Below are 27048 nucleotides of genomic sequence, written 5' to 3' on the forward strand. Positions count from 1 at the left end.
TTATTCCAGGGATCATGGGTCCATGCCAACGATACTGTGGCTCCGGAAAACTAGAGTTGGGTAGAGCTGGAACCTCCTCTGGGTTTACCGGGAGTTGAGATTCCCCGGCTAACACAATTTCTTCTTTAATAGGTATTGGAACGCCTTTTTCAGTTGTGGATAGAATAGATTCAGTGTCCGATTCCGAGTCGTACAAAATGATAGGATTAGAAGAAGTCATCTATCACATAATTGAAACAACAATTACGTTAACATATAAATATATCACATATAATGTTTTTGACAAGATGATAAGCAAAAATCTGTAAAAACAGATATGGTCATAGTCCAGACTCACTAATGTATCCTAACAATTACCAGTTAAACACACTAATGTAATTTCTGGTTCCCTATGACCTCAAGCTCTGATACCAACTGTAACGACCCGTCAAAATCGCTATTGACGCGGCACGTTAATCATTGATTTCACAGTGAGGTTTTGACCTCTATATGATACGTTTTGATAAAATATTGCATTCATTAAAATAAGTGACTTTCTAAACATAGAAAGTTATAAACATGTGGTTGAGTGCTTAGGTATAAGCAAATCCCCAAAATACATAAGTTTTTATCATACAGTTTGACATCACAGTCAAATTATTTATTACACAACGCAGTTTTATTTCGAATGCAATAAACTTTATACAAAGCATGAGAGACTCCATGCAGGCAACAAGCATATCACAGCGGAAGCAGTCTAAGCACATGAGAATAAAACATGCTAAAAAGTCAACATGAATGTTGGTGAGTTATAGGTTTAATTTCTCGAGTCATAATTATATATAAAGATAGACCACATGATTTCATCAAAAACTTATCAATAGATTCTACGTAACAGAGCACCCTGGTAACTAAACTTTAACGTTATAATGATAATTACCCCATTCGTTTTAATACACGCAAACCAACGTGTCATAAACTCAAATAACATACGTCCGTTAAAAGGCTAGCGCTCTAGCTCGGACGGGGATGTCAAGCCCTATGGATCCATATACAATTATTCGCGCCCACCAGTCCATATCCTATATACTGGCAACTACTAGTTACCAAAGCTAAGGGATTTTCGGTTTAACTCAGTGTAGAATTTAGTATGTACTTGTGTCTTATTGCGTTTAAAATAAATTGCATGTATTCTCAGCCCAAAAATATTTAAAGTATTTAAAAAGGGATCTATAAACTCACGGTTCAATATTGAGACTCAATATTGTAGGCAAATTGCGTAGACGTAATGATGGTAGACGACTGTATGGTTGACCTTGGATTCAAGAACAATACCCCGAACAATACCCAATATTTCCTTAGTTTAAAACGGTTTGAAACCCGAATTAAAAACACCCGCGTCTATACTTTATTATTATTAAACTTAAATTATAAATTATAATTTATAAATATAACTGATCACAGAAGAAAGAAAAGAAAGAAAACTGTGCCTAATCTCGTCGAGCAAACTGGCATATTTATAGTACTTTTCCATTTACTGTAGCTCATAGTGCTTACTGTAGCAAATAGTGTTTACTGTAGCAAAGTCGTTTTCACTGTAGTAAATAGTATTTTACTGTAGCAAAGTTGTTTTCACTGTAACTACTGCGTTTTCACTATAGCAAATAGTGTTTTACTTGTACATCTTATAATATATATATATATATATATATATATATATATATATATATATATATACCGGTTTACATAATATTAAATCATATAGAGAATTGGTTTAAATTAGTCGAAATTTTCCGGGTCATCACACTAATAATTCCTAGAAACTTTATGAAACTTCAATTACCTCAGAAACATCGAAACAAAATCAAATTTTACGAAGTGCAATTCCGTTGACTTTTTGATTTAAATGTTTGACTCCAAAATTCAAACTCAATATTAAAATTTGAAACTTGAGATTTTTCAGATAGATTGAGTGGACAATTTCTAACAATGCTACATTATTAGTTTTTGAAAAATTGTTTAGAACTCGAGATTTTGATAAAAAGTTAGCGTACAGAGGTATCGATATGATTAGTATGTAAAAGAAAAATTTAATAGATGTAATCAGTTACATATAGTTGTAATTTGATACAGATAGTAAAAAGAAATTTGGACGACTGATTTATATCATAATTAGGTCGATTATATATTGAATCATAATGTACATGTTCTCAATCAGACAAACGAATACAGGAAAATAAATAAAAAAATATAACAGATGAATATGACTTCTAACAGAATCGTACTAATTTGATATTAACCTTCAATAATTTACAGACCAAAAACAAAAATAAAAACAGTTGAAAGTGTAATGAAATCGAATTTAGAATCTGCTTTGTACGATTTTTTCTGGACTTTTTATATAAAATATATAATTAATATTAATTATTAAATATAACTATATAAATAATAATAATACTTTTAATATCCTTAGTAAAATTTATAATAACAATATTAATAAAATGATACTAGTATTATTAATAAAAATGATAAAATTAATAAGAATCATGATAATGATATTTTTATATAAAAATAATAATTTTTGGTAATAATAATAATACTAATTAATAATAATTATATTAATAATAATAATATTCATAATTTTATTTATAGGATAATACTAATAATACATAATGATAATAATATTAATATGATGATATTACTAATAACAATAATAATTTTAATAAATTTTTGTAATAATCAATATTAATAAAACTGCTAATTTTAATATTATTAATAATACTAATAATAATACTAATTATAATTATCAATAAAAATTTTATAACAATTCTTACATATCAAATTTCATATCTATATGCTATATATAATAATATTATTAATACAGATATTACTATTAATATTGAAAGTAATATAGCAATTATATTTTTATTTGCAAGTAAGTTTATTATATTGATATTATATCTTATTAGCTATGTAATATTTAATAATTATATTATATATCCTATGATAACATTTATTGAATCATAAATATACATATCATATATATATATATTTATTTATAATCATTTTTAATAGTACTTGAGTATTCTATTTATTAATTTTATATTTTTAATTCCAATTGATTAAGTGTACTTTATTAATTTAAATTATTATATATACACTTATGTTTATATTTATATATATCTATATATATTTATTTATATATTTATTTACACGCAACTGTTCGTGAATCGTCAGGAATAGTCAAAGGTATATATGAATCTATGTACACGGTTCAAAATTTTCGAGACTCAATTTAATAGACTTTGCTTATCGTGTCGAAATCATATAAAGATTAAGTTTAAATTTGGTCGGAAATTTCCGGGTCGTCACTGTACCTACCCTTAAAGAAATTTCATCCCGAAATTTGAATGAGGTTGTCACGGCTAATAATAAAAATGTTTTCATGACGCATATGAGTTGATAAATGGAGTTTTATCATTATTGAGTAATACAGATAAAACAATTAGATTATTCGAAGCGTATGAGTGAAGTTATCAAAAAAGAGGGAAAATGAGTAATTGTAGATTTGACTTAACCGGTGACGTAGTCACGGTTGATTTTCGGAATTCAAGGGATTTAGAGGAAAATCTTCGAAATCTAAAAGATTTGATTCTTCGGCTAATAATGAAATTAAGATCTCTATAATTAAATACGATGATCTTCCTCGATTACTCTGTCTGCTATTTCCATTATAAATTTAAACTTTTTCCGTTCCATTATTTCCACCGTCCTTATTCTTTCTTCCTCGATTCATACTTTCGAAAGATTGTGAAAATGCTTAATCCAGTTCTGGTTCTTGACATTTTCCTAGTTTTCGTATCTATCATTCTTCTTTTCCATTTACCACTGGAGGAATCTATTCAATTCTATTATTACCTTGGGGTTATAGTATTTCTAATTCTCCCGTGTCATTTATATTTCTATACGCATTGATATACACGGTTTGTAATGGTTGTCGGGCTTTATATTTTCCCTTATTTTTTCGAGTCTCATGCTTTTGTTTCCTCTTCTCGACTTCAAGTCAAACGAATAATGGTCCAGAATTCGTAGGTATAGAGTTTCGAATGATTATAATATTCTAAGCAGAGAGAAACGTAACAGCACGATTTGATTTGTTAAAATACCAGAATCACGAAGGTTAGAACTATCAAGAATATATGTTCTTGATATGTTTAGAGATTAGATGGAATGTAAGAGTAGTGTAACATGGCACATGATGGTGTTATGATATGTGAATCATCACGTTCCATTAGAAACTCAGCATGACTTACTGTAATATAATCACGTTGATCAAGTGTCATTGTATTATACTAATTCATGCACCAATTTCCAACACTACTTCAAAATCATTCATAATTCAAACTTTAAGTTTCTAGAGATTTAGAAACTAAAACTGTTTTCTTTTATGATATAACACAGATAGAGCGGAGAGATAATTAATATCCGACAAGAATATTTATGAAGATATCTTCAGAAATATTGAGGATATTTACAATGAAAGATACGATAACATCGTAGAATTTTAGATTCAAAGTGTGATGAAGAAATTCATTCACAATGATTTAGAGCGATTAGAGAGTAAGGTATTTGCTAAAGATTTTATCAGAAACAGAATCATCAGAATTCTTTAAATACAGGATTTGGTCCTTGTATTTGTCCTTGGTCTCCTTCATGGTTTGCTCAATTCGTTTTTCAGTACCAAATTTTCTCATCTTTTGAGCTTTTTCAGCCACTATTCTTTATCATCAAACTTTCGACTGTTAAGGTCGTTTACAGTTTTTGTTGTTTCATTTAGCTTTTTCAACATTCCGAGTTTTGATTCGTAGACTGGGTGCTTTTCAGAATTTCAGAACGGAAGATCATAATTCTAAAAGATAAATGTTATATGTATACCTATAACTGTTGATGTAGAAATGCTGTGAGATTTTAAAATACTGATTGCTAGTTCTCGGTAACTGGTATGGCAATTCTCGTTATAAGATGCGGATGAGTATATGATAGGGTTTCGATATTATAATGATTTTTCGGAAAGTCAAAGATCAACGAAGTTGTTGGTAAGTTTACTGCTAATATGGTGGAACATAAAAGGTTCACCGGTAACGATGGTGAAAGGGCAATCGTATATATTAAAGTTATAATAAGACTTATTCGAATGAAAAATTGAAGTTGATTTGCTGAAGCTGTGACGAAATTGGCTAATTTGAAAAGGAATTACAATGTTATTTTCGGTAATAACAATGCCAAAGGAGCTAACACAGATACATGTTAAACGTTTACTCAGGTTCCGAGTGTTTTCAGGTGCATAATTATATGCATTAATCTTTTCTTCTGTAGATGAAGTGCGGTTGGTTCATCCTCTCGATTGAGGTGTTTTCAAGAATCATGAAAGGTTTGAACGCAGATTGTAATCGTCAATATACAAATGAGGTTTAAGATGAAATCAAGTGGCAAGCTTGAAGAGATGTTTAGTTTCATATGTTATAATCAATATTTTAATTCATTTTAGTTGTCCAATGTTTGTAGTCCACAGTTAGTAATTCAACAATTCATATATAATATTCGAATTAATTAATACGTATCGTGATCCATTTTATACATGTCTCAGACTCGATCACAACTCAAAGTATATATATTATTGTAGAATCAACCTCAACCCTGTATAGCTAACTCGAGCATTACTGCATATAGAGTGTCTATGGTTATTCCAAATAATATATATATAGATGCGTCGATATGATATGTCAAAACCTTGTATACGTGTCCCGATATTTAAAGTGCGTAAAATAAATACAGAAATTAAATGACGATAAATAAAATTGCGAGAATTAAAATTACGATAATAAATTGCGATAAATAAATGTAATATGGAATCAACAGTTAGCTAGGAACAGTTAGCTAGGATTTTGTTAGCGTGTATTGTTAACCAAATTTCTCATAGTTAATTTGTTTGTTTCTAACAAATTTTATTTTGTCCAATGTTGTCTTTATTATGCTACTTGTTGGATTCTGATAAGTCAAAATCCAAATATGAAATTGAATAAAAATGGTGATTCTATGGTGTACGGATTCGTATATCTGTGAATGTAAGTAGGATAGTAAATGACCGTTGAATCAGATTCGAAGAATGTACAATGTAACTTATTAATGTGAAATCTAAATATTCCTCGAGTATTACCTACCCGTTAAAATATTTTCACCATTAATAGTTTGTACGAAAGAGTTTTTAATTACAATCTTTATGAAAATATATATACATATATATTTTCTTCAGATATAATCATGGATTTAATGAGTTAATGTGATATTAATCTCATTTAGTTTTCGGTTAGAACTAGAATAAATAATCTCTAAAACTTTAGAGATTACGTAATCACCATGAAGAACGAAGATAATTGATGTAGAACGATACGTAGTATGATGATTATACCCGAGGTACAGAATGAGATATTAAGGCATGGATTGTTGATGGTACTGGTGCTGTTATTGATGGTACTGTTGGTGCCAGTGATGTTGCTGAAGCTGGTACGTTTTGCACCATATTTTCCAAGGCTACAACTCGGGAGCGAAGCTCGTTAACTTATTATTACTCCGGGATGATTGTCAGTCGGTACGAGCGAATGAATAAGGTTTAGAATTTTAGATAGAATATAATCGTGGCGAGATATTTAGGAAATAAGGGTGAAAATGGTGTTTCGGACAGGTTAAACCGGTAAGTGCTTTAGGTTCTTCACCGAGAGATGAATTCGGTTGGTGGAAGGGAATTGCCTTCTTCTCGTTTCCATTGATTAAGTCAACTACGAATTCATCCCCAATTCATCCAGAATTGAAGATGACTAATTGGTTGATCCATTTCATTTACACTGCTTTCGGAGCTTAGGTGAATATCCATGTCGGAATAGCTGTCAAAATCCGAGGAATTTGAACTAGTTGCGAGTTCCATCTTGTACGGTTAGGTAAAGGGTTTTCGATATGAAATGATTTTCGAATATGGGATGATAATCTAATTACATAGAATACCTATAGTACAGAAGATCCCGTAGATTACGGAGGGAATTTACAGAATATGCCAGGCAAGGTTTACAGTAACAGATACGCTAAGATATGATTTAGCAGATACGCAAAGATATGAATTTTGTCTATACACTATTCATGCAATCAATGCAGTAAGATGTGTCTAGACGAAGAATGATAAGCAGATAATTTTCCGACAAAAATGATAAGCAAAACTTTTGACATGCAGACATGGTCGAAGTCCAGACCCACTAATGCATCTAAACAACTATCAGTTAGACACACTAATGCAAGACCTGGTTCGCTAAGACCACCGCTCTGATACCACCTGTAAAGACCCGTCCTAATCCATCTGGACGAATACATTACATTTGGTTACATCGCGAGGTATTTGACCTCTATATGATACATTTTACAAACAATGCAATTGTTTTTAAAAGACAATCTTTCATTTCATCGTCAGTTGACGATATGCATACCATTTCATAATATATCCAACTATAATTGACTTAATAATAATCTTGATGAACTCAACGACTCGAATGCAACGTATTTTGAAATTTGTCATGCAATGACTCCAAGTAATATCTCTAAAATGAGCAAATGCACAACGGAAGATTTCTTTCATACCTGAGAATAAACATGCTTTAAAGTGTCAACCAAAAGGTTGGTGAGTTCATTAGTTTATCATAAACAATCATTTTTAATTATGTAATAGACCACAAGATACTCATTTCCATTTTTCAATAACATGCAAACTGCATAAAAACCATTCATATGTTAAACACCTGGTAACCGACATTAACATAATGCATATAGAATATACCCAAACAGAAACTCATCTGCATAATATAAACTCGAAGTACTAAAGCATACCATTTTCCAGTATGGGGGGAGTTAGTGCCCGTAGATCTACCTTTAGGATTTGCGTCAATTAGGGTGTCTGTTCCCTAATTCTTAGGCTACCAAGCTAAAAGGGTGATATTCGGTATTCATAATCCAACATAGAATGTAATTTCAAGTACTTGTGTCTATTTTGTAAAACATTTATAAAACAGCGCATGTATTCTCAGTCCCAAAAATACATATTGCAAAAGCATTTAAAAAGGGAATAATGAAACTTACCATCCAATATTTTGTAGTAAAAATATTCATACAACGAAACTGAACAATGCAGGGTTGGTGTAGCGACCCGACCAAATCATGTTTGACGGCGCCCACTACTTAGGTCCCGTTACGTGGTTATAAGTCTTTAACATGACGTTTGACCAAAATATGTCGCATTCATTTCATAAGTAAAAGGATGTTTCAAGTTTACAAATGTAGTTCAAAAGACTAGTTACATTACAATGTTTAACGTACGAATGAAACCTATGCGACACAATTTAAAGTAGTCAAAAGACGCTCCAACTATGCATGTATACTAGACATCCAAGCAAGTATCAAAAAGAGTGCGGAAGCATGTATCAAGTAGCGCTCAAGGACCTGAGAAAACATATAGAAAATTGTCAACGAAAACGTTGGTGAAATTATAGGTGTTTTAGTAAACGTTACATTTGAACCACAAGATTTAATATAATATGATTATCAAAATCATTTGCATTCCAAAGTTGTTATTTGTTTCGCGGGCACCCAATTATCAAACTTAACTGTTTTGCACCCTTTGCGTAGTGTTAGAACATACACTAGACCCGAAAATATATTTCATCCGCTAACGGTAGCGAACCGTCCGAATGAGGCTCGTCAAGCCCATGTGATCACATAATATAAGTTCACGTTTACACCCTGCAAATTTAACTAATGATAATTGAATTGAGGATTTTTGTTCAAACCCGTACGTGGAATGTTCATTTTCGTACTTGTGTTCAAAGTGTAAAAGCATGATACGTATATGTTTCTCATCCCATAGTTTAAAGCATAAAAGTTGTTTGAAAGGTGGAACTATGATCTCACCTTGTGTACATGAGTAATAAGTACTTCGACAAGTAACGTGAGCAAAGAACAATGCTAGTCTTGACCTAAACAAATAGGTCATATCAATAACAGTAAACGCGATAGGTCAAAGATGTTCAATTAGTCCTATGGCTCGTTACGACTCGATTATGTAGCATGTGAATCAAATTGTCCAAGTTTCATGCAAGATACAAGTATAGAAACAAGTTAGAAAGATTGCATAATCATTTGGTTAAGTTTAACAAAAAAGTCAAACTTTGGTCTGTCAAAGTTAATGAAAAAAGTCAACACGTTTGGGTCGGGTCCCGAACTATTTTTCTGAGGTTTTTATTCATATATAAGCATGTTAGAACAAGTTACATGTGAATCGGAGGTGCGTAGCATAGCAAACATTTTTCGTATTTTGGACAAGAAGGTCAGAATCAAACTACGCCTATTGTCGCGCCGCGACAAAGGCTGGCCGCGCCGCGGCATTACATGCGAGCTGGTACCTGGTCAGTTTCAGTTTTCTAAGTCTCAACCCAAAACCTTTTTATGCATAAAACACAAACCGCAAACACTTAGAACTCGCATCTTATATCGTTGGAAAGCTCTTTTGACAAGGAAAACAACTAAGCACATTTCAACAACTAAAAACATCATTTGTAACAATCGGCTTTCCAAAATAAATGATCAATTAATGTTCACCATAAATGCTCAAGTTCATAAATGCACAAAATAGAATGCATCCATATAACGCGCCGTTTCGTAGGTAATCAAGCATACAATACAACTAACTACTTACTAACAACAATTCATGGCATTCAATACATCAAAAGTTCATTTCAAGTTCATCAAACTCTAACCCAAATTCACCAAAATCACTAATCAAGTTTATGAAGTTTTCTAAAACAACCTACACATCAAATTGAAGCTAGTGATGTTAGGAACACATTTAATACATGCATTTATAACATTTAACAACATTTAAGCAACCAAATCATCAATCAAACACACCAAACTTTCAAGTTCATGCTAGTTATCAAAAATAACAAGATCGAACATATAAATCATATATTCATGTTAGACTTGAGCCATAGACACTAATTAACAACTTTATAAGTTAAAAACATCAAGAACACAAAATCTAGTGATTTTAGAAAGTTACCCAAATGAGATGTAATCGGTATGGAATCGAAGAGGAAGTTGCAAGGAGTTCAAATATGTAATTTGTTTTGATTGAAGCTTTCTTGAACGAATTTAGATGATGATTCTTGTAATAGAGATTTGAAAGAAAATAAGGAAGTAAGGAAAGAAAAGAGAAATGAAATGAAAAAGATGGGAGGTGGGGTTGACTAGTCAAAAGCTAGTCACCTCCTTGGCACTTTGGCGAAACTAGTCCCTCGAGTTTGGTTGCGGGTGCGTGAATTACCTAAACGATATATTTTTAAAACGCGTATTAACGAGGGATGTCATAAACATATAACGGAATTTAAATAGTTAAACGGAAAAAGGCGGGATGTTACATTACCTACTCCTTAAAAGAAATTTCGTCCCGAAATTTAAGTAGGCGTATGAGTCATTGTTTCTTCCTCGAAATCTTGCGTTTCCGGGACCGGGAATAAGTGAGGGTATTTCTTTTGCATTTGATCTTGTCTTTCCCAAGTAAACTCGGGTCCCCTTTTGGCGTTTCAACGGACTTTAACAATCGGAATTCGGCTTTGTTTCAATGTCTTGATGGAGGTGTCCACAATTTCAACCGGTTCCTCCACAAAATGAAGTTTGTCAACAATAGTAAGTTCCTCGAGAGGGATGATGATATCGAGTTCGGCAAGACACTTTTTCAAGTTAGATACATGGAAGGTAGGATGAACGGAGTTCAATTGAGGTGGAAGATCTAAACGATAAGCAACGGTTCCAATACGCTCCAAGATTTCGAAAGGACCAATATACCGCGGATTTAGCTTCCCGCGTTTCCCAAAACAGATTACACCTTTTCAAGGTGCGACTTTTAACATTACTCGGTCACCGATTTGAAATTCGAGGTCGTTGCGTCATTTGTCGGTATAGCTCTTTTGACGACTTCGGGCCGTCCTAAGCTTATCTCGGATTTGAACAATTTTCTCGGTTATTTCTTGAATGAGTTCGGGTCCGGTGATTTGCACGTCGCCTACCTCAGCCCAACAAAGAGGTGAACGACATTTTCGGCCATATAAAGCTTCGAATGGTGCGGCGTTAATACTCGCGTGATAACTATTGTTGTAGGAGAATTCGGCGAGAGGCAAGTGCTTATCCCAAGCTTTTCCAAAGTCGACAACGCAAGCTCATTGCATGTCTTCCAAGGTTTGAATTGTGCGTTCACTTTGTCCGTCGGTTTGAGGGTGATATGCGGTGCTCATGTCTAAACGCGTTCCCAACGCTTCTTGCAAGGTACGCCAAAATCTAGAAACAAATCAGCCATCTCGGTCGGAGATAATCGATAAGGGTACACCGTGTCGGGCTACGATCTCCTTAATGTAAAGTTGTGCAAGTTTCTCCATTTTGTCGGTTTCTTTCATAGCGAGAAAGTGTGCGGATTTGGTGAGACGGTCGACAATAACCCAAATAGTATCATAACCGCCCGTCGTCTTTGGTAGCTTGGTGATAAAATCCATTGTTATTCTTTCCCACTTCCATTGCGGGATTTTGGGTTGTTGAAGTAACCCTGACGGTCTTTGGTTTTCGGCTTTGACTTTGGAACATGTCAAACACTTGGCAACATAAGTAGCTACGTCCCTTTTGATGTTCGGCCACCAATATTGTTCTTTAAGGTCGCGGTACATCTTATTGGCATCGGGGTGAATCGAGTATCGTGACTTATGGACTTCATCTAAAATAAGGCTGCGTAGGTCCCCATATCTATGAAATGTCCCGTTCTTATTGATTAAAAACGTTCCATATTAATTGATTTCGTTGCGAGGTTTTGACCTCTATATGAGACGTTTTTCAAAGACTGCATTCATTTTAAAACAAACCATAACCTTTATTTCATCAATAAAGGTTTAAAAAGCTTTACGTAGATTATCAAATAATGATAATCTAAAATATCATGTTTACACACGACCATTACATAATGGTTTACAACACAAATATGTTACAACAAAATAAGTTTCTTGAATGCAGTTTTTACACAATATCATACAAGCATGGACTCCAAATCTCGTCCTTATTTAACTATTCGACAGCGGAAGCTCTTAATAATCACCTGAGAATAAACATGCTTAAAACGTCAACAAAAATGTTGGTGAGTTATAGGTTTAACCTATATATATATCAAATCATAATAATAGACCACAAGATTTCATATTTCAATACACATCCCATACATAGAGATAAAAATCATTCATATGGTGAACACCTGGTAACCGACATTAACAAGATGCATATATAAGAATATCCCCATCATTCCGGGACACCCTTCGGATATGATATAAATTTCGAAGTACTAAAGCATCCGGTACTTTGGATGGGGTTTGTTAGGCCCAATAGATCTATCTTTAGGATTCGCGTCAATTAGGGTGTCTGTTCTCTAATTCTTAGATTACCAGACTTAATAAAAAGGGGCATATTCGATTTCGATAATTCAACCATAGAATGTAGTTTCACGTACTTGTGTCTATTTTGTAAATCATTTATAAAACCTGCATGTATTCTCATCCCAAAAATATTAGATTTTAAAAGTGGGACTATAACTCACTTTCACAGATTTTTACTTCGTCGGGAAGTAAGACTTGGCCACTGGTTGATTCACGAACCTATAACAATATATACATATATATCAAAGTATGTTCAAAATATATTTACAACACTTTTAATATATTTTGATGTTTTAAGTTTATTAAGTCAGCTGTCCTCGTTAGTAACCTACAACTAGTTGTCCACAGTTAGATGTACAGAAATAAATCGATAAATATTATCTTGAATCAATCCACGACCCAGTGTATACGTATCTCAGTATTGATCACAACTCAAACTATATATATTTTGGAATCAACCTCAACCCTGTATAGCTAACTCCAACATTCACATATAGAGTGTCTATGGTTGTTCCGAAATATATATAGATGTGTCGACATGATAGGTCGAAACATTGTATACGTGTCTATGGTATCTCAAGATTACATAATATACAATACAAGTTGATTAAGTTATGGTTGGAATAGATTTGTTACCAATTTTCACGTAGCTAAAATGAGAAAAATTATCCAATCTTGTTTTACCCATAACTTCTTCATTTTAAATCCGTTTTGAGTGAATCAAATTGCTATGGTTTCATATTGAACTATATTTTATGAATCTAAATAGAAAAAGTATAGGTTTATAGTCGGAAAAATAAGTTACAAGTCGTTTTTGTAAAGGTAGTCATTTCAGTCGAAAGAACGACGTCTAGATGACCATTTTAGAAAACATACTTCCACTTTGAGTTTAACCATAATTTTTGGATATAGTTTCATGTTCATAATAAAAAACATTTTCTCAGAATAACAAATTTTAAATCAAAGTTTATCATAGTTTTTAATTAACTAACCCAAAACAGCCTGCGGTGTTACTACGACGACGTAAATCCGGTTTTACGGTGTTTTTCGTGTTTCCAGGTTTTAAATCATTAATTTAGCATATCATATAGATATAGAACATGTGTTTAGTTGATTTTAAAAGTTAAGTTAGAAGGATTAACTTTTGTTTGTGAAAAAGTTTAGAATTAACTAAACTATGTTCTAGTGATTACAAGTTTAAACCTTCGAATAAGATAGCTTTATATGTATGAATCGAATGATGTTATGAACATCATTAATACCTTAAGTTCCTTGATTAAACCTACTGGAAAAGAAAAAAATGGATCTAGCTTCAACGGATCCTTGGATGGCTCGAAGTTCTTGAAGCAGAATCATGACACGAAAACAAGTTCAAGTAAGATCATCACTTGAAATAAGATTGTTATAGTTATAGAAATTGAACTAAAGTTTGAATATGATTATTACCTTGTATTAGAATGATAACCTACTGTAAGAAACAAATATTTCTTGAGGTTGGATGATCACCTTACAAGATTGGAAGTGAGCTAGCAAACTTGAAAGTATTCTTGATTTTATGTAACTAGAACTTGTAGAATATATGAAGAACACTTAGAACTTGAAGATAGAACTTGAGAGAGATCAATTAGATGAAGAAAATTGGAGAATGAAAGTGTTTGTAGGTGTTTTTGGTCGTTGGTGTATGGATTAGATATAAAGGATATGTAATTTTGTTTTCATGTAAATAAGTCATGAATGATTACTCATATTTTTATAATTTTATGAGATATTTCATGCTAGTTGCCAAATGATGGTTCCCACATGTGTTATGTGACTCACATGGGCTGCTAAGAGCTGATCATTGGAGTGTATATACCAATAGTACATACATCTAAAAGCTGTGTATTGTACGAGTACGAATACGGGTGCATACGAGTAGAATTGTTGATGAAACTGAACGAGGATGTAATTGTAAGAATTTTTGTTAAGTAGAAGTATTTTGATAAGTGTATTGAAGTCTTTCAAAAGTGTATAAATACATATTAAAACACTACATGTATATACATTTTAACTGAGTCGTTAAGTCATCGTTAGTCGTTACATGTAAGTGTTGTTTTGAAACCTTTAGGTTAACGATCTTGTTAAATGTTGTTAACCCAATGTTTATAATATCAAATGAGATTTTAAATTATTATATTATCATGATATTATCATGTATGAATATCTCTTAATATGATATATATACATTAAATGTCTTTACAACGATAATCGTTACATATATGTCTCGTTTAAAAATCATTAAGTTAGTAGTCTTGTTTTTACATGTGTAGTTCATTGTTAATATACTTAATGATATGTTTACTTATCATAGTATCATGTTAACTATATATATATATATATATCCATATATATGTCATCATATAGTTTTTACACGTTTTAACGTTCGTGAATCACCGGTCAACTTGGGTTGTCAATTGTCTATATGAAACATATTTCAATTAATCAAGTCTTAACAAGTTTGATTGCTTAACATGTTGGAAACATTTAATCATGTAAATATCAATCTCAATTAATATATATAAACATGGAAAAGTTCGGGTCACTACAGTACCTACCCGTTAAATAAATTTCGTCCCGAAATTTTAAGATGTTGAAGGTGTTGACTAATCTTCTGGAAATAGATGTGGGTATTTCTTCTTCATCTGATCTTCACGCTCCCAGGTGAACTCGGGTCCTCTACGAGCATTCCATCAAACCTTAACAATTGGTATCTTGTTTTGCTTAAGTCTTTTAACCTCACGATCCATTATTTCGACGGGTTCTTCGATGAATTGAAGTTTTTCGTTGATTTGGATTTCATCTAACGGAATAGTGAGATCTTCTTTAGCAAAACATTTCTTCAAATTCGAGACGTGGAAAGTGTTATGTACAGCCGCGAGTTGTTGAGGTAACTCAAGTCGGTAAGCTACTGGTCCAACACGATCAATAATCTTGAATGGTCCAATATACCTTGGATTTAATTTCCCTCATTTACCAAATCGAACAACGCCTTTCCAAGGTGCAACTTTAAGCATGACCATCTCTCCAATTTCAAATTCTATATCTTTTCTTTTAATGTCAGCGTAGCTCTTTTGTCGACTTTGGGCGGTTTTCAACCGTTGTTGAATTTGGATGATCTTCTCGGTAGTTTCTTGTATAATCTCTGAACCCGTAATTTGTCTATCCCCCACTTCACTCCAACAAATCGGAGACCTGCACTTTCTACCATAAAATGCTTCAAACGGCGCCATCTCAATGCTTGAATGGTAGCTGTTGTTGTAGGAGAATTCTGCTAACGGTAGATGTCGATCCCAACTGTTTCCGAAATCAATAACACATGCTCGTAGCATGTCTTCAAGCGTTTGTATCATCCTTTCACTCTGCCCATCAGTTTGTGGATGATAGGCAGTACTCATGTCTAGACGAGTCCCCAATGCTTGTTGCAATGTCTGCCAGAACCTTGAAACAAATCTACCATCCATATCAGAGATAATAGAGATTGGTATTCCATGTTTGGAGATGACTTCCTTCAAATACAGTCGTGCTAACTTCTCCATCTTGTCATCTTCTCTTATTGGCAGGAAGTGTGCTGATTTGGTGAGACGATCAACTATTACCCAAATAGTATCAAAACCACTTGCAGTCCTTGGCAATTTAGTGATGAAATCCATGGTAATGTTTTCCCATTTCTATTCTGGGATTTCGGGTTGTTGAAGTAGACCTGATGGTTTCTGATGCTCAGCTTTGACCTTAGAACACGTCAAACATTCTCTTACGTATTTAGCAACATCGGCATTCATACCCGGCCACCAAAAATGTTTCTTGAGATCCTTGTACATCTTCCCCGTTCCAGGATGTATTGAGTATCTGGTTTTATGAGCTTCTCTAAGTACCATTTCTCTCATATCTCCAAATTTTGGTACCCAAATCCTTTCAGCCCTATACCGGGTTCCGTCTTCCCGAATATTAAGATGCTTCTCCGATCCTTTGGGTATTTCATCCTTTAAATTTCCTTTTTTTAAAACTCCTTGTTGCGCCTCCTTTATTTGAGTAGTAAGGTTATTATGAATCATTATATTCATAGATTTTACTCGAATGGGTTCTCTGTCCTTCCTGCTCAAGGCATCGGCTACCACATTTGCCTTCCCCGGGTGGTAACGAATCTCAAAGTCGTAATCATTCAATAATTCAATCCACCTACGCTGCCTCATATTCAGTTGTTTCTGATTAAATATGTGTTGAAGAATTTTGTGGTCGGTATATATAATACTTTTGACCCCATATAAGTAGTGCCTCCAAGTCTTTAATGCAAAAACAACCGCGCCTAATTCCAAATCATGCGTCGTATAATTTTGTTCGTGAATCTTCAATTGTCTAGAAGCATAAGCAATCACCTTCGTTCGTTGCATTAATACACAACCGAGACCTTGCTTTGATGCGTCACAATAAATCACAAAATCATCATTCCCTTCAGGCAATGACAATATAGGTGCCGTAGTTAGCTTTTTCTTCAATAACTGTAACGCTTTCTCTTGTTCATCATTCCATTCAAATTTCTTCCCTTTATGCGTTAATGCAGTCAAGGGTTTTGCTATTCTGGAAAAGTCTTGGATGAACCTTCTGTAGTAACCAGCTAGTCCTAAAAACTGGCGTATGTGTTTCGGAGTTTTCGGGGTTTCCCACTTTTCAACAGTTTCTATCTTTGCCGGATCCACCTTAATACCTTCTTTGTTCACTATGTGACCGAGGAATTGAACTTCTTCCAACCAAAATGCACACTTTGAAAACTTAGCGTACAATTCTTCCTTCCTCAATACTTCTAACACCTTTCTCAAATGTTCACCGTGTTCTTGGTCATTCTTTGAGTAAATAAGTATGTCATCAATGAAAACAATGACAAACTTGTCAAGGTATGGTCCACACACTCGGTTCATAAGGTCCATGAACACAGCTGGTGCATTAGTTAAACCAAACGGCATGACCATAAACTCGTAATGACCGTAACGTGTTCTGAAAGCAGTCTTTGGAATATCATCTTCTTTCACCCGCATTTGATGATACCCGGAACGTAAGTCAATCTTTGAATAAACAGACGAGCCTTGTAGTTGATCAAATAAGTCGTCGATTCTCGGTAGTGGGTAGCGGTTCTTAATGGTAAGTTTGTTCAACTCTCGGTAGTCGATACACAACCTGAATGTACCATCTTTCTTCTTGACAAACAAAACAGGAGCTTCCCACGGTGATGTGCTTGGTCGAATGAAACCACGCTCTAAAAGTTCTTGTAATTGGCTTTGCAGTTCTTTCATCTCGCTTGGTGCGAGTCTGTAAGGAGCACGAGCTATTGGTGCAGCTCCTGGTACAAGATCTATTTGAAATTCAACGGATCGATGTGGGGGTAATCCCGGTAATTCTTTCGGAAATACATCGGGAAATTCTTTTGCAATGGGAACATCATTGATGCTCTTTTCTTCAGTTTGTACTTTCTCGACGTGTGATAGAATAGCATAGCAACCTTTTCTTATTAGTTTTTGTGCCTTCAAATTACTAATAAGATGTAGCTTCGTGTTGCCCTTTTCTCCGTACACCATTAAGGGTTTTCCTTTTTCTCGTATAATGCGAATTGCATTTTTGTAACAAACGATCTCTGCTTTCACTTCTTTCAACCAGTCCATACCGATTATCACATCAAAACTCCCTAACTCTACTGGTATCAAATCAATCTTAAATGTTACGCTAACCAGTTTAATTTCTCGATTCCGACATATATTATCTACTGAAATTAATTTACCATTTGCTAATTCGAGTAAAAATTTACTATCCAAAGGCGTCAATGGACAACTTAATTTAGCACAAAAATCTCTACTCATATAGCTTCTATCTGCACCTGAATCAAATAAAATGTAAGCAGATTTATTGTCAATAAGAAACGTACCTGTAACAAGCTCCAGGTCTTCCTGTGCCTCTGTCGCATTAATATTGAAAACTCTTCCGCGGCCTTGTCCATTCGTGTTCTCCTGGTTCGGGCAATTTCTAATAATGTGGCCCGGTTTTCCACATTTATAACAAACTACATTGGCATAACTTGCTCCGACACTACTTGCTCCGCCATTACCCGTTCCGACACCATTTGTTCCTTTCGTTCTATTAACCCCTGGTCCGTAGACCTCACACTTTGCCGTGCTATGACCATTTCTTTTACACTTGTTGCAAAATTTGGTGCAGAACCCCGAGTGATACTTTTCACACCTTTGGCATAGCTGCTTCTGATTGTTGTTGTTGTTGTTGCGGTTATTATTGTTGTTGGGATGATTGTTGTAGTTGATGTTGTTGTTGTTGTTGTTGTTGGGCCGTTTGTTGTAGTTGCGATTGATGTTGCGATTGTTGGGATAATTGTTGTAATTACTGTTGTTGTTGTATTGGTGATTCTTATCACCGTTTTCCTCCCACTTTCTTTTGACTTGCTTCACATTGGCCTCTTCAGCAGTCTGTTCTTTAATTCTTTCTTCAATCTGGCTCACTAGTTTGTGAGCCATTCTACATGCATGTTGTATGGAGGCGGGCTCGTGTGAACTTATATCTTCTTGGATTCTTTCCGGTAATCCTTTCACAAACGCATCGATCTTCTCTTCCTCATCTTCGAATGCTCCCGGACACAATAGGCACAATTCTGTGAATCGTCTTTCGTACGTGGTAATATCAAATCCTTGGGTTCGTAACCCTGTAAGTTCTGTCTTGAGCTTATTGACCTCGGTTCTGGGACGGTACTTCTCGTTCATCAAGTGCTTGAATGCTGACTACGGTAGTGCGTACGCATCGTCTTGTCCCACTTGCTCTAGATAGGTATTCCACCATGTTAACGCAGAAGCTGTGAAGGTATGCGTAGCGTAATTCACTTTGTCCTCTTCAGTACTCTTACTTATGGCAAACACCGATTCGACCTTCTCGGTCCACCGTTTCAATCCGATCGGTCCTTCGGTTCCATCAAATTCCAAAGGTTTACAGGCAGTGAATTCTTTGTAGGTGCATCCTACACGATTTCCTGTACTGCTAGATCCAAGGTTATTGTTGGTATGTAGCGCAGCCTGTACTGCGGCTATGTTTGAAGCTAGAAAAGTACGGAATTCCTCTTCATTCATATTCACGGTGTGTCGAGTAGTCGGTGCCATTTTCTTCAAAATAGTCAAATGGAACAAGTTAATCATACAGAATATTAAGAGTAGTTAATAGTATTTCGTAGCATAATATGAACTCATTTATAAAAGCTTTTTCTTCATATTAGCGTTTTATAAGTTTAAATTCGGGTAGTACCTACCCGTTAAGTTCATACTTAGTAGCTAATATACAATTCAACTACTACAATTCTATATGAAAAACTGATTATAATAATATTTCGCGTTCAAACTTTTACACAATATTTTACAAACTTACAATACCGCTCATTTTACATATAGCTTGAAATATAGCACACAATAAATTTGATACAAGATGGTTGTGAAGATAATTCTAGCTAGTACACAAGTCGTTCAGCAAAGGCAATAAAGACACGTAATTCATACGTCCAGAAACAAGTTATGCATTCTGGTTTAACTAGGATTACTTCCCATCCTTGGTCTTGTGGAATATAACCGTTATGGCCGTTGATAAGACAGCGTGTTGTAACGTCGTCAAAGGGACGAGGGTTACGTAATGTCCAACAGTCCCGTAACAATCTAAAAACCTCATTTCTTACCCCAATTACCGACTCCGTCACTTGTGGGAACGTTTTGTTTAATAGTTGTAGCCCGATGTTCTTGTTCTCACTTTGGTGAGAAGCGAACATTACTAATCCGTAAGCATAACATGCTTCTTTATGTTGCATGTTAGCCGCTTTTTCTAAATCACGAAGTCCAATATTCGGATATATTGAGTCAAAATAATTTCTTAACCCATTGCGTAAAATAGCATTTGGGTTCCCCGCAATATATGCGTCAAAGTAAACACATCGTAACTTATGGATTTCCCAATGTGATATCCCCCATCTTTCGAACGAAAGCCTTTTATAAACCAAGGCATTCTTGGAACGTTCTTCGAATGTCTTACAAACTGATCTCGCCTTAAATAGTTGTGCCGAAGAATTCTGACCGACTCTAGACAAGATTTCATCAATCATGTCTCCGGGTAGGTCTCTTAAAATATTGGGTTGTCTATCCATTTTGTGTTTTTGTACTGTAAAATAGACAAGAGTTAGATTCATAAAAAAAATACTTATTAATACAAGCAATTTTTACATATATCATAAAGCATAAGCACACTATATTACATATATTACACCACACGAATACAACTATCTTATTCCGACTCTCTTGTTTCTTCTTCTTCGGTTTTGGTTCGTTTTGCCAAGTTTCTAGGGATATATGATGTTCCCCTAAAACGAGCCGTCGTTTTCCACATTGGTTTAGAAAAACCTGGTGGTTTAGAGGTTCCCGGGTCATTGCTACAACTTAAGGACTTCGGGGGTTGACGATACATATAAAGTTCATCGGGGTTGGAATTAGATTTCTCTATTTTTATGCCCTTTCCCTTATTATTTTCTTTTGCCTTTTTAAATTCAGTTGGGGTAATTTCTATAACATCATCGGAATTCTCGTCGGAATCCGATTCATCGGAGAATTGGTAATCCTCCCAATATTTTGCTTCCTTGGCGGAAACACCATTGACCATAATTAACCTTGGTCGGTTGGTTGAGGATTTTCTTTTACTTAACCGTTTTATTATTTCCCCCACCGGTTCTATTTCTTCATCCGGTTCTGATTCTTCTTCCAGTTCCGATTCTTCTTCCGGTTCCGACTCTTCTTCCGGTTCCTCTTCGGGAACTTGTGAATCAGTCCACGAATCATTCCAATTTACATTTGACTCTTCATTATTATTAGGTGAGTCAATGGGACTTGTTCTAGAGGTAGACATCTATCACATAATATCAAACACGTTAAGAGATTAATATATCACATAATATTCACATGTTAAAAATATATAGTTTCCAACAAAATTTGTTAAGCAATCATTTTTCAAGTAAACACGGTCGAAGTCCAGACTCACCAATGCATCCTAACAAACTCGATAAGATACACTAATGCAAAATTCTGGTTCTCTAAGACCAACGCTCGGATACCAACTGAAATGTCCCGTTCTTATTGATCAAAAACGTTCCATATTAATTGATTTCGTTGCGAGGTTTTGACCTCTATATGAGACGTTTTTCAAAGACTGCATTCATTTTAAAACAAACCATAACCTTTATTTCATCAATAAAGGTTTAAAAAGCTTTACGTAGATTATCAAATAATGATAATCTAAAATATCATGTTTACACACGACCATTACATAATGGTTTACAACACAAATATGTTACAATAAAATAAGTTTCTTGAATGCAGTTTTTACACAATATCATACAAGCATGGACTCCAAATCTCGTCCTTATTTAAGTATGCGACAGCGGAAGCTCTTAATAATCACCTGAGAATAAACATGCTTAAAACGTCAACAAAAATGTTGGTGAGTTATAGGTTTAACCTATATATATCAAATCATAATAATAGACCACAAGATTTCATATTTCAATACACATCCCATACATAGAGATAAAAATCATTCATATGGTGAACACCTGGTAACCGACATTAACAAGATGCATATATAAGAATATCCCCATCATTCCGGGACACCCTTCGGATATGATATAAATTTCGAAGTACTAAAGCATCCGGTACTTTGGATGAGGTTTGTTAGGCCCAATAGATCTATCTTTAGGATTCGCGTCAATTAGGGTGTATGTTCCCTAATTCTTAGATTACCAGACTTAATAAAAAGGGGCATATTCGATTTCGATAATTCAACCATAGAATGTAGTTTCACGTACTTGTGTCTATTTTGTAAATCATTTATAAAACCTGCATGTATTCTCATCCCAAAAATATTAGATTTTAAAAGTGGGACTATAACTCACTTTCACAGATTTTTACTTCGTCGGGAAGTAAGACTTGGCCACTGGTTGATTCACGAACCTATAACAATATATACATATATATCAAAGTATGTTCAAAATATATTTACAACACTTTTAATATATTTTGATGTTTTAAGTTTATTAAGTCAGCTGTCCTCGTTAGTAACCTACAACTAGTTGTCCACAGTTAGATGTACAGAAATAAATCGATAAATATTATCTTGAATCAATCCACGACCCAGTGTATACGTATCTCAGTATTGATCACAACTCAAACTATATATATTTTGGAATCAACCTCAACCCTGTATAGCTAACTCCAACATTCACATATAGAGTGTCTATGGTTGTTCCGAAATATATATAGATGTGTCGACATGATAGGTCGAAACATTGTATACGTGTCTATGGTATCTCAATATTACATAATATACAATACAAGTTGATTAAGTTATGGTTGGAATAGATTTGTCACCAATTTTCACGTAGCTAAAATGAGAAAAATTATCCAATCTTGTTTTACCAATAACTTCTTCATTTTAAATCCGTTTTGAGTGAATCAAATTGCTATGGTTTCATATTGAACTATATTTTATGAATCTAAACAGAAAAAGTATAGGTTTATAGTCGGAAAAATAAGTTACAAGTCGTTTTTGTAAAGGTAGTCATTTCAGTCGAAAGAACGACGTCTAGATGACCATTTTAGAAAACATACTTCCACTTTGAGTTTAACCATAATTTTTGGATATAGTTTCATGTTCATAATAAAAATCATTTTCTCAGAATAACAAATTTTAAATCAAAGTTTATCATAGTTTTTAATTAACTAACCTAAAACAGCCCGCGGTGTTACTACGACGGCGTAAATCCGGTTTTACGGTGTTTTTCGTGTTTCCAGGTTTTAAATCATTAAGTTAGCATATCATATAGATATAGAACATGTTTTTAGTTGATTTTAAAAGTCAAGTTAGAAGGATTAACTTTTGTTTGCGAAAAAGTTTAGAATTAACTAAACTATGTTCTAGTGATTACAAGTTTAAACCTTCGAATAAGATAGCTTTATATGTATGAATCGAATGATGTTATGAACATCATTACTACCTTAAGTTCCTTGGATAAACCTACTGGAAAATAGAAAAATGGATCTAGCTTCAACGGATCCTTGGATGGCTCGAAGTTCTTGAAGCAGAATCATGACACGAAAACAAGTTCAAGTAAGATCATCACTTGAAATAAGATTGTTATAGTTATAGAAATTGAACCAAAGTTTGAATATGATTATTACCTTGTATTAGAATGATAACCTACTGTAAGAAACAAAGATTTCTTGAGGTTGGATGATCACCTTACAAGATTGGAAGTGAGCTAGCAAACTTGAAAGTATTCTTGATTTTATGTAACTAGAACTTGTAGAATATATGAAGAACACTTAGAACTTGAAGATAGAACTTGAGAGAGATTAATTAGATGAAGAAAATTGAAGAATGAAAGTGTTTGTAGGTGTTTTTGGTCGTTGGTGTATGGATTAGATATAAAGGATATGTAATTTTGTTTTCATGTAAATAAGTCATGAATGATTACTCATATTTTTGTAATTTTATGAGATATTTCATGCAAGTTGCTAAATGATGGTTCCCACATGTGTTAGGTGACTCACATGGGCTGCTAAGAGCTGATCATTGGAGTGTATATACCAATAGTACATACATCTAAAAGCTGTGTATTGTACGAGTACGAATACGGGTGCATACGAGTAGAATTGTTGATGAAACTGAACGAGGATGTAATTGTAAGAATTTTTGTTAAGTAGAAGTATTTTGATAAGTGTATTGAAGTCTTTCAAAAGTGTATAAATACATATTAAAACACTACATGTATATACATTTTAACTGAGTCGTTAAGTCATCGTTAGTCGTTACATGTAAGTGTTGTTTTGAAACCTTTAGGTTAACGATCTTGTTAAATGTTGTTAACCCAATGTTTATAATATCAAATGAGATTTTAAATTATTATATTATCATGATATTATCATGTATGAATATCTCTTAATATGATATATATACATTAAATGTCTTTACAACGATAATCGTTACATATATGTCTCGTTTAAAAAATCATTAAGTTAGTAGTCTTGTTTTTACATATGTAGTTCATTGTTAATATACTTAATGATATGTTTACTTATCATAGTATCATGTTAACTATATATATATCCATATATATGTCATCATATAGTTTTAACACGTTTTAACGTTCGTGAATCACCGGTCAACTTGGGTTGTCAATTGTCTATATGAAACATATTTCAATTAATCAAGTCTTAACAAGTTTGATTGCTTAACATGTTGGAAACATTTAATCATGTAAATATCAATCTCAATTAATATATATAAACATGGAAAAGTTCGGGTCACTACAATCTAGGCACCCAAATCCTTCCGGCAAAATATCGGAGTCCGGTCTCCCTAATTTCGAATCGAGAGACGAGAATTTTCAAGAGCTCGTGTGAAACGTTTTCATCCTTGAGAGCCTCATCTTAGGCTACCCGAATTTGTCTATTAAGGTTGGTGTGGATGGTGATGTTTAAAGCTCGGACACGAAGAGGCACCGCTCTTTCTTTTCGACTTAATGGTATCTAGAGCCGAAGTTGTTGAAATATGCTTCGAGATGGTTATTAAACCCACTATAATTTTGCATTCTATGAACATGCATGAAGTAGAATGTAAAATATTCGGTTTTGGGTGGTTTGTCATTTTGGCCAAAATCACTTGTGATTCTGCATTCTGTACTGCCAATCACTTGTGATTCTGTACTGCCAATCACTTGTGATTCTGTACTACCAATCACTTGTGATTCTGTGTTGCCGATCACTTGTGATTCTGTATTGCCAATCACTTGTGATTCTGTGTTGCAGATCACTTGTGATTCTGTGTTTCCAATCACTTGTGATTCTGTATTGCCTATCACTTATGTTGATGATGTTCACAATCTAAGCTTTGACCTTGTGTTTGGTTGCATGCATGGTTGATTGATATTTATTTAATTGGTTTGTAATAATATTTATTCATTTGGCATGTAATAATTCATTTGGTTATGTAATTTATTTTATATTTGGTATGTAAAATAGATTAGGTTGTAATTTCATTTTTTAGACAAAATGTATTAGGATATATTTTGTAAAATGATGAAGAATGATGAAGACTTGAAGAACACATGAAGAAGCATTTGGATGCAAGGTTAAGTGGGAGATTTGAAATCTCCTACTTTGTGTTATAACCCCTTATCCGGTGGCATTTGTTTTCGGCTAAACAAATGTCTACCTAAATGGCTTGATTGTGAACATATTTGTTTTGCATGCATGGTTGTTTATTGTATGATTGTGGATTGTATGGTTGTATGCTACAAGTTAATCACACAAGTTAACAACAAGCAAAACGACAATTTAATTGGTTAAATTAAAAAATGGCTAAAAGGACATTAATAAACGGTTATTATGAACATGATTAGGATCATATATATAAAATGGGTTATAGACATGAAAATGGATTTCAAATGAACCATACACTAAATGCATGTTGGTGTATGGCATAAAAGTTTTCTCAAACTAGAATTAATGAAAACTTAAAATCCCTTATTAACGAGGCAAACAAGTTAAACGCCATCCTTTTGTGCAACGCTTAAAAATATTAGGGAACTCACAATGGGATAAAGGTCACCTAACCGTTATGAGAAAACTAATATGATTAAGGTAAATTTCGCACACTTGTGGGATAAAGGTCACCTAACCACTTGTATGTTAAGTTTACATGTCTAAACAAGTAGGACGACTTGATTTGGAAATCATGAACTTAGGGTCACCGAAGCATGATGAACAAATAGGCGTTGATGGGATAATATGTCATGCAAAAGGATTGCATGATCCCATAACTTAGAAGTTGCAAAAGGATTGCAATTGTCATATAATGACTACCTAGCTAAATCAAATGACGGGATAAAGGTCACCTAACCGAAATTTGGTTTACCGTTGGATTCTAAAATTTAATATATATATATATCAATTGGATTTAAAGGGTATTGATTGTTAAATTTAAAATCGGTACTTAAATGAAATTTGTTAAATTTTGTAGATGGCCGCCAATAACAACAACATGCAAAACGCACCTATTAACTTGAATAACCTATCATTAAGGTCTCTCCTCGAAAAAGACAAACTCAACCATACGAACTTTATGGATTGGTTCCGCAATCTTAGGATTGTCCTCAAACTTGAGGATAAGGCGTATGTGTTGGAAGACCCCATTCCCGATCAACCCGACGAGGATGATACGGAAGGCATGGCTTATTGGGATAAGTATTGCGACGATTCGGTGCAAGTTGCTTGCCTAATGCTTGGGACTATGATACCCGAACTCCAAAAGGACTTCGAGCATCATACTGCATACGACATGATCACGCAATTGAAGGAGATGTTCCTTCAACAAGCTCGTGTCGAGCGCTTTGAAACGG

Source organism: Rutidosis leptorrhynchoides, chromosome 1, assembly GCF_046630445.1.
Source record: "Rutidosis leptorrhynchoides isolate AG116_Rl617_1_P2 chromosome 1, CSIRO_AGI_Rlap_v1, whole genome shotgun sequence".
Lineage (NCBI taxonomy): Eukaryota > Viridiplantae > Streptophyta > Magnoliopsida > Asterales > Asteraceae > Rutidosis > Rutidosis leptorrhynchoides.